We start from the raw sequence: 9,587 nt of genomic DNA on the forward strand, positions 1-9,587 counted from the left end.
ATCCTCAGTGCTTGGGAGCCTCCTGTGAAGTGCTTCTGTGATGTTTCCTCCGGCATTTGTAGTGGTTTGTCTCTGCCGCTTTGGGTTGTCAGTTCCAGCTGTCCGTTGCAATGGTCAGTATATTGGGTCCAGGTCGATGTGCTTATTGATTGAATCTGTGGATGAGTGCCATGCCTCTAGGAATTCCCAGTCTGTTCTCTGTCTGGCTTGTCCTATAATAGAACACCATGAACACCAACTAGCCACGAAACGACACGACCAGCTATCCTTAGTAGCCACACACGCAGATGACAAGCAACATGAGTTCGACTGGGACAACACTACTATTATAGGACAAGCCAAACAGAGAACAGACTGGGAATTCCTTGAGGCATGGCACTCATCCACAGATTCAATGAATAAGCACATCGACCTGTACCCAATATACCGACCACTGCAGCAGACAACTGGAACTGACAACCGGAAGCGGCAGAGACAAACCACTATAAATGCCGGAGAACAACACAGAAGCGCTTCACAGGAATTGAATCTGTGGATGAGTGCCATGCCTCTAGGAATTCCCAGTCTGTTCTCTGTTTGATGTCACCTAGACAGGGGACGAAACGTCTGCAACACAAATTCCCAGCTCAGCGAACAGAACCACAACAACGGTTACTGTCGTAGTCAGCACAGAGGAGGATAGTTGTTGTGGAAGACCACTCTCTATCCAAGTATCACTGTTGGAGTTCATCAAGGAAAACTCTCAGCCTAACCATCTTTAGCAGCCCCCTCAATGACCAATTTCCTGTCATGAGGAAGGTTTCCCTGGGAGCCCTTATTTTGCTGAGCTAGGATTCTTTGATCTTAATAATTGTTGAATGCAATGTGCAAGATCAAGGGTGCCCTGTGTACCCTGTGTAATCACTGATAGGCCAAGCCAAACACCAAGATATATTGATTTCCAGTCGAATACATGAGCAAAAATGAAATAGTGGCATTTGAAGGCAGCATTTGGGCACCCAAAGTGAAGACTTCCTCATCACAATACTGAGATTCTGTGACAGTAATCTGAATTCTGACTAAGGAAAATCCACCTGCTTGTAGAGTCTATATCACAGTCTCCACTGCATATACCCCACATACACTTCAGGATACCTGACAGTGTTGTAAAGCCACTGGGCTTGGTTCTGCTCAGAGGGTGAGTGGATTCCTCCATTTCTACAAGACATTTAGACAGTTCCAGTAACTTTCTTATGTAATATTGTTCAGGAATATTTCCAATGTGACATTTCAAGCAGAGTTATAATTCATTATAATCGGTGAGTCTCCTCAGAAAATGACACTCAAAACAGCTCTTGATGCATGTATTTCTAATGTGACATGTGGTGATCAAAAGAATTAGGGGTTTGGAACCAAGATTCACTTTGAAGTATAAAAGTAGAGCAGAACATCAAACTTTACTTTTTGCCAAGATCTTACTTATAAAAGCACCGACCTATAAAGTCCCGCAGTGGGAGTTAACTCTGTCACTCAGACCTTCACATTAAGGCAACAGGGTCATCAGGTCTGATTTTCCCTCCACTGGTTTTCCATCCATTTGCAGAGTACTAAAGCATAAATGACACTTCTCTCGATACTAAAGACTCATGAAGTCTCGGGCAAAAATAAATTATCAAGAATAAAAAACATACGCACTTCATAAAAATGGTTAAGGGGAGCATGATTTCAAAGTTTGAGCTTGGCCGTTTGGGAGTAAAAGCAGGAAGTTCAAAGGTCAACAGAAATCTGAAACTCACTCTCCACGCTACACCTCGCAGCCACAAGACTGTGAATACTGGAGATTACTAAAGCTCTCAGGATTGAGGCTGATGATTTTTATTTTGGGGGTGGAGGAAGTGGAATGTAATAATAGAATCAAACAAAATTAAATAAAGGCAGATAAATGGAACTGAGATACAGAACAGCCGTCATCTAATTCAATCACAGAAAAGCTTTGAGTAACCAAGTGTTCCTATTCAATGTTAAAGGTCATGCAACACCCCAGGTTATAGTCTGACAGGTTTATTTGGAAGCACTCGCTTTCGGAGCACTGCTGCTTCATCAGGTGGTTGTGGAGTATAAGATTGTAAGACACAGAATTTATAGCAAAGGTTTACAGTGTGATGTAACTCAAATTATATATTGAAAAATACATTCTCAAGTGAACTTTAACAATTGGTATCATGTTGGTCTAGACAATGTATTGAAGATGTGAGCTCCCCTGTGTGAGACTGTCTGTGCCACAATGGTCAGACTGATTCTCATCTAAAGAATGGATTTACAGAATCTTACATGGATTCATGCAGTTTTTGAGCAAAGTAAAACGTAATTCTTGCAAGTACAGATTCACCCCACCAGCTTATGTGTGTATGTGTGCATGCGGGTGTGTGTGTGGGGGTGTGTGGTTTTGGGTGTCTGTGAGAGAGTGTGTGAGTGTGAGTGTAAAGGGGTATACGTCTGTGAGAGAGTGCGTGTGTGAATATGGGAGTGTCAGTGTGAGCGAATGACAGAGGGCCTGCGTGAGTGTGTGCATCTGTAGGAGTGTGTGTATGAATGCGTGTGTGTGTAGGAGTGTCTGTGTGTGTGTTTGTCTGTGTGTGGGTGTGTCTGGGTGTGTGCGTCTGTCTATCTGTGTGTATTGTGCAATGGGGTAACCTGTAGTGTGACATGAACCCAAGTTCCCAGTTGAGGTCCTCCTCATGGATACTGAACTTGGCTTCAGCCTCTGCTCGGCCACTTTTCGTGTTTGCCTGTCCCAAAGTCTGCCTTGGAGGATGGTCACCTGAAGGTCCAAGGTCGAATATCCCAGACCGCTCAAGTGTTCTCCGACTGGGAGGAAACACTGTCTGTTGGTTGTTGTGCGGTGTCCACTCATCCTTTGCCATAGTCTCTGCTGTCCGCCTTGGAGGATGGTCATTCAAAGGTCCGAGACTGAATGTCCTGGACCACTGAAGTGTTCCCCAACTGGGAGGGAACCCTCCTGTCTGTTGGTTGTTGTGCGGTGTCCAGTCATCCTTTGCCATAGTCTCTGCTTGGTCTCACCAATGAACCATGCCTCAGGGCATCCTTGCCTGCAGCGTATAAGATAGACAATGTTGGCTGAGTTGCATGAGTACCTGCCATGTACATGGTGAGAGGTGTCCCCACACGTAATGGTGGCATCTGTGTTGACATTCTGATATGTCTTGCAGCATCTACTGTGACAAGGTTGTATGGTATTGTGCTGGAAGCTGGGCACGTTGCTACAAACAAGTGGTTGTTTAAAGGCAAGAAGTGGAGGTGTGTGGAAGGTCTTGGAGAGGTGCTCATCCTCATTGATAATGTGTCGCAGGCTGCGGAGAACATGGCGTAGTTTTTCAGCTCCTGGGAAGTACTGAACCATGAAAGGTACCCTGTTGGTTGCCTATTCAACAACCTCAATTCCCTGCAGCCCACTAATAGTTGGGTCATTTGCTGAGCATAAGTTGGTTCATTTGCCACTTGGTCTGTAGAAGGGTGCAGCATTGTCTGTGTCTCTCCACAATTAGATTAGATTACATTACAGTGTGGAAACAGGCCCTTCGGCCCAACAAGTCCGCACCGACCCGCCGAAGCGCAACCCACCCATACCACTACATTTACCACTTACCTAACACTACGGGCAATTTAGCATGGCCAATTCACCTAACCTGCACATCTTTGGACTGTGGGAGGAAACCAGAGCACCCGGAGGAAACCCACGCAGACACGGGTAGAACGTGCAAACTCCACACAGCCTGAGGCGGGAATTGAACCTGGGTCTCTAGCGCTGTGAGGCAGCAGTGCTAACCACTGTGCCACCGTGCCGCCCACGGGTTTTGGGTTTTGCATCAGGAATTTGTACCAAGGCTCCATGCCAAAGACTTACAGTCCAAGGGCTCCTGAACTGGTTTTGTAAAGCCCACTCTTGCTGAATGCTCTAACCATATTCGTATATTCCTCAGCATGACTCCCAAGGGCAAGTTGAACAATCTTTTTAAGATATATTATACATCACTTTGCAAATCAGGCAGCTACATAAAGAACAAAAAGCTGAGGGATTTATGGCATTGGTAAAGCTGTAGCTCTCTCGTTCAGCAGTAAGCGCATTACACAAAGTCATTTATCTTCTTAACTGATGCAGATTTTCCACAGATTCTTCAGCTGATTTGAAAATGATCAATGCATTGTGCTTGTCTCATTGACCAATGAGTAAATCACTTGTACATTAATGAAATGCCATCAGAAGCCAAGGTGGCCTGTTTCAAAATGTCATTAATTGCCAAAAGATCAAAAAAAAGGGATCAAGCATAAATATCAAAGTAATGTCGGAAACGTCAGTATCCCCTTTTGCTTAATGGAGAAGTAACAATTTTTCTGCTGATAATTTCCGGGAAACTATGACTTAATGGGGTAATTTAATTTTACAATTACTCAGGATCAGATGTTAATGTCCAGTCAAGAAAGAGCTGCTAATTCTTGTGGTCCCTTGCAAGCCATCAAAGCCCCGGTCAGGGGTCAAATGTCCAGTTCATTAATTTATGTAAAGAAATTATTGACTGGCACAAGACTTTTTTTGTCTCAATGGCACCTCAGTCCAATTTGGGTTTTGTAAATCAAAGCATATTGTGTGCATAGCTCTCTGTTAAGGAATTGCTTGGTAGCTCTGTTTCAGGCTGTATTCTCAAAATTGGCACAATATGCAATAAACAAGTGATCAGGAGGTTTGAGCTCTATTTGTCACATGCATAATTCAGGTAGTTGGGCAGCACTGACTTCAGAAGGAAGTCTCCATACAGCAGGGTACAGGTTGTATGTTATAATGGCCCAGTGCGTTTGTGTGTTACACACCAGAGGAGATAGCAGTGATGTTGAAAGATGGAGAGCGGCGTTACCACAAAGGAGTGTGTATTGCATTCAGAGCCAAATATTTACCAAATTTCGAAGGGTTCAATCCACAACAGTGTGGGATTGAAAAATGCTCATTTGGAGTGATCAAGAGCCGCTGAAGGGGTGAATTAACATATTACAAGGCCAGAACACTAATTAGATTGAGAAACTGAGATAATGAATTCCAACAAGGAGAGTATGAGGAGGAACCAACTGGAGAGCAGGCCATCTTAGACTGGGTACTGTGTAATGAGAAGTGAATCAGTGCCCATCAAGCTGTGTGACATCCCTTGGGAATGAGCAACCATAACATGATAGAATGTTTATCAAGTTGGAGAGTGAGGCAATTGGTTTGGAGATTAGGGTGCTGAATCTTAATAAAGAAAACTACAAAGAATTGAGGCATGCGTTGGCCTTGATGGATTAGAGAGAGTTACTTAAATGGCTGATGGTGGATAGGCAATGGCAAACATTCAAGGAATGCATGGGGGAACTGCAATAAACTGTTTATGCCTATTTGGTACAAAAGCGAAATGGTTAAGAGGGCCAATTCATGGCTTACAAAGGAAATTAGAGATAGTATCTGATCCAAGGAAGAAACATACAAATTGGCCAAGAAAAATAATAAATGTACAGACATAAACGGGGGAGTGTATAATAGTCAACAAAGAAAAGGCTAGTTTGGTTCTGTCTTCACAAAAAGTGGATACAAATCACATACCAGAAATGTTAGAGAATGCAAGGTTTAAGAGAGGGAAGAACTGTGGGAAATCAATATTAGTAGTGAAATGGTGCTGGGAAAATTGATAGGATTGAAGGCAGATAAACCCCCAGGGCCTGATGATCTACATCTCAGAATACTTAAGGAAGTGGCCCTATAGCAGATGCATAGGTGGTCATCTTGCAGGATTCTGTAGATTCTGCAACAGCCCCTACATTTTGATGGGTAGCTAATGTCACTTCAAGATTGGAGATACAGAGAAAAAAGGGAATTATAGATCTACCGATCAAGCCCAACATCAGTAGTAGGGAAACTTCTCAAATTCATTATCAAGGACTTTATGGCAGAATATTTAGAAAGTAGTGACAGAATCAAACAGAGTCAGCATGGATTTAAGAAGGGGAAATCATACTTGACAAAGCTGTTGAAATTCTATGAAGATTTAACTAGTAGAGTTGACAAGGGGGAGCCAGTTGATGTGGTATATTTGGACTTTCAGCAAGTGATTGACAAAGTCCTGCATAAAAGATTGTTGTGCAAGATTAAGGCTCATGGGATTGGAGGAAGTGTATTGAGATGGATAGGAAACTGGTTGGCAGAGAGAAAACAAAGAATAGGAATCAATGGGTCCTTTTCAAGTTGGCAGGCAGTAACTAGTTGGGGAGGGCACAGGGATTGGTGCTGGGACCCCCAGGTATTCACAATATATATTAATGGTTTGGATGAGGGAACAGAATGTAACCTCTCAAAGTTTGCAGATGATACCAAGTTGGATGGGGGTGAACTGTGACAAGGATGCAGAGATCCTTCAGCTTGATCTGGAGAGCTTGGGTGAGTGGGTAAATCAATGGCAGAATGCAGTGTAATTTGGATAAGTGTGAGGTTACTCACTTTGGACGCAAAACAAGAAGGCCGATTACTAACTGACTGGCTGTAAATTGGGAGTGTGCCTGGGTGTGCACCGGTCACTGAAGGTAAGCATGCAGGTGCAGAAGGTGATAAAGAAGGAAAATGGTATGTTGGCCTTCATTGCAAGAGGTTTCAAGGTACAGGAGCAGGGTTGTGTTGTTGCAGTTATGCAGGGCCTTGGTGACACCACACCTAGAATATTGTGTGCAGTTTTGGTCTCCTTTTCTGAGGAAGGATGCTCTTGTTCTCGAGGGAGTGCACCAGACTGATTTTGGGGATGGTGATGTAGGTTAGGACTGTTTTTGCTAGAGTGCAGTTAAATGAGGGGAGAGTTCTCATAGAGACATACAAAAGTCTAACAGGACTAGGCAGGGTAGATACAGCGAGGATGTCCCTGATGGTGGGTGTGACCAGAATCAGGGGGTCACAGTCTGAGGATTCAGGGTGGACTGTTTAGGACAGAGATGAGGAGACACTTCTTCACCCAAAGAGTGGTAACCCTGTGGAATTCACTATTACAAGAAATAATTGATGCCAAAACATTGAATGTATTCAAGAGCTGGCTAGATATAGCACTTGTGGCGAATGGGATCAAAGTGGAGAAAGCAGGATACTCAGCCTACCATTGAGTTGGACAATCAGCTGTGATGGTGATGAATGGTGGTGCAGGTTAGAAGGGCTGAATGGCCTCCTCCTGCTCCTATCTTCTATGTTTCTACATTTCTATGCCTCCTATATTCTCATCCAAATCATTTATTTAAATGACAAACAAAAATGGACTCAGTACTAATCCGTGTAGAATACCACTGGTCACAGGTCGCAGGTCACCCATCTGAAAACAACCAGCACCCTCTGCCTCCTACTAGCAAGACAATTTTCTATCCAGTTGTCCAGCTCACCCTGAATCCTGCATGATCTAACTTTTCTAATTAGTCTACCATGCAGAACTTTGTTGAAGGCTTTACTAATGTCCATATAAATAATGTCTACCACTCTGCCCTGGTACATTTTTCCTGGGTTTTTAAAACTGTATGAATCCATGCTGACCCAGCCAGAGAATCTCATACCCTGTGAAAGAACAAAACAAAAACTGATGTGATGAATTGTTTCTTGTCACTGTGAATCAAACACGAAAGGAACAGGAGATCAGTTATGAGTCAGGCTATTTTGAATTCCACCAGGAAGCAGTCTCCCCAAAGGGTTTCTGGTATACAACTGCACCTCCAAATATGGAGGTTGGTGGATTATTGTTGGAGTAGGTTCTGTAAGTAAATAGAGCTGAGTTGCAGATGATCTAATTAAATGGACAATCAGGTCCAGGGCCTGAACAACTTCCTTCTGTACCTAAAGCCCTATGTCTCTAACCAGCAAATATTCAAAGTCACACCAACACATAGGAAAAAATAAATTTGGAAATGTAAGCTTATGGATTTGTACAATGTCAGTAATTCTGTCCAAACATGGGTTGATGGAAATTCCTGAGGCAACTTGAAATGACTCCAAGGCACATTTTACCGTGAGATAAAGGATTCTAATTGCCGTGACAACCTGTGATGAAGGGCTTTTGCCCGAAACGTCGATTTCGAAGCTCCTTGGATGCTGCCTGAACTGCTGTGCTCTTCCAGCACCACTAATCCAGAACCTGTGATTAGAGTACAGCAGACAGCTTAGGTCAGCCATGATCTCTCAGTGAGATGTGGCTGGAACAACCTGTATTTGGAAGAATGGGTACAAGTTCATTCAAACTTAGCTCATCTCCCTTTTCCCATCAGCATCACTTTCCAATGATACAACATGAAGAGAATATTCTCAGGAATTCTGTTTGAGGCTCTTTTGAATTTAATTTTGATCTTTTTTGGGGGAGAGAAAGCTACAAATCTGAACAATGTGGAAAAAGAAAAGTTATGAAATCAGCTCGCAAATACTCAATGATAAACTTCCATAAAGTTCCGAACATAAGTACAGCTGTTTTCATTTAAAACACAGGCCTGCAGCAGTCAAATGAGGACATGGTCTGACCTTGATTATTTTTTGTACAGAAGGAGTCTAACCACAGCATATTTCCATGTAAGGACCTGAGAATTAGCCCAATCTAATTTGCACTCTGTTGCCCATTCAGAGCGAGGTTCAAATGAGGCCCTTGATTTTACAGGAAATCATTTTGGGTCAATTGAAAATCCGTCCTGTTCAGTGATGGGAATTCCTTCCCAGAGGCCCTGAATCCCCAGGTTCTGTTCGATCCAGACACAATCAATACCAGAAGCAGAAGACCAGTACCTACCAGATATAGGGACTGATAGATTGTAATTTCTCATTAATCTGGTTATTGGGTAACAAACAAGAGCCCATTGACTTTTTACTTACATTGCTCTCGAGAAGGTGGTGGTGAGCTGCCTTCTTGAATCACGACAGTCTATGTGTTGTATATTGACCCACAATGCCCTTAAGGAGGAAATTTCTAGGCTTTGACCCAATGGTCACTTTGAGTGCGAGCAGCAGCTAAGGTAAGACAGTTTGTTTTAAAATTACTTACCGATAGTGGGAGCAGCAGGGGGACGTGACGAAGACCAGAGGGGCAGCCGGGTAGGTTTTTTTTCCCTTTAAAAGCGCGCAGGAGAAGAACCCGAGGCACTACAGAGGTAGTGTCTCCCACCTGCCCTCCTCCTCTAACCTAAATAATAAGACCCGTTGTGGTAAGTAGGTAAGTGCTGCATTTTGCTTGTTGTATTCTTTAGACCCAGGTTTTTTTTTAAAAGGTTACTTTCAGAGGGATGGCAGTGAAGGCAGTGCAATGTTCCTCTTGCAACATGTTTGAGGTGAGGGATGCCATGGACGTCCCTGCTGATTACACTTGCAGGAAGTGCACCCATCTCCACCTCCTCCAAGACCGTGTTAGGGAACTGGAGCTGGAATTGGATGAACTTAGGATCATTCGGGAGGCAGAGGGGGTCATAAATCGGAGCTTTAGGGAAGTAGTAACTCCAAAGATGGCAGATAGATGGGTGACAGTGAGGGGGACTGGGAGGAAGCAACCAGTGCAGGGACCCCCTGC

This window comes from Chiloscyllium plagiosum, chromosome 36 (genome assembly GCF_004010195.1).
Source record: "Chiloscyllium plagiosum isolate BGI_BamShark_2017 chromosome 36, ASM401019v2, whole genome shotgun sequence".
Taxonomy (NCBI): Eukaryota; Metazoa; Chordata; class Chondrichthyes; order Orectolobiformes; family Hemiscylliidae; genus Chiloscyllium; species Chiloscyllium plagiosum.